This window comes from Austrofundulus limnaeus, unplaced genomic scaffold (genome assembly GCF_001266775.1).
Source record: "Austrofundulus limnaeus strain Quisiro unplaced genomic scaffold, Austrofundulus_limnaeus-1.0 Scaffold16399, whole genome shotgun sequence".
NCBI lineage: Eukaryota > Metazoa > Chordata > Actinopteri > Cyprinodontiformes > Rivulidae > Austrofundulus > Austrofundulus limnaeus.
In genome coordinates this window covers 1-352 of record NW_013968801.1, presented here as the reverse complement: position 1 = coordinate 352, position 352 = coordinate 1, and the positions used below count along the sequence as shown (strand labels likewise).

General features: G+C 52.0%; 1 pseudogene; it reads right to left on the bottom strand.

Annotated features, from left to right (window-relative positions):
• Positions 1-16: 16 nt before the first annotated feature.
• On the bottom strand, positions 17-333 carry LOC106512823 (ankyrin repeat domain-containing protein 13B pseudogene; annotated as a pseudogene).
• Between the last annotated feature and the right edge of the window lie 19 nt (positions 334-352).

The window sequence follows — 352 nt, the reverse complement described above, 5'->3', positions numbered from 1 at the left end:
ATGTTGGATCGCTCACCTGCTCGTTGCTCGCCAGCTCCTTCTCCAGCTGACGGTGCTTGCTGTGCCACACCAGGTAGTGGAGAGGATAGCGACTCTTCTCCGGAGTTTTCTTGGCAGAAATCATCCTCGGATCATAGTTTGTCCCCGTATCTCTCTTCGTTGTGGGCTTTGGTGAGAAGAAGACTTGTGCGGTGGTGAATTCAACCCTACATGATCGAGCCTATAATTATCCTTCCTTCCTCGCCCAAAGGCGTGTAACCTCCTCACGCGCCAGAAGCCACTGATCGCCCTTGGAATAAAGTGCAAAGCCCCCCCGAGGTTCTTAAGGAGGAAAAAAGGTAATGAAGCTGTG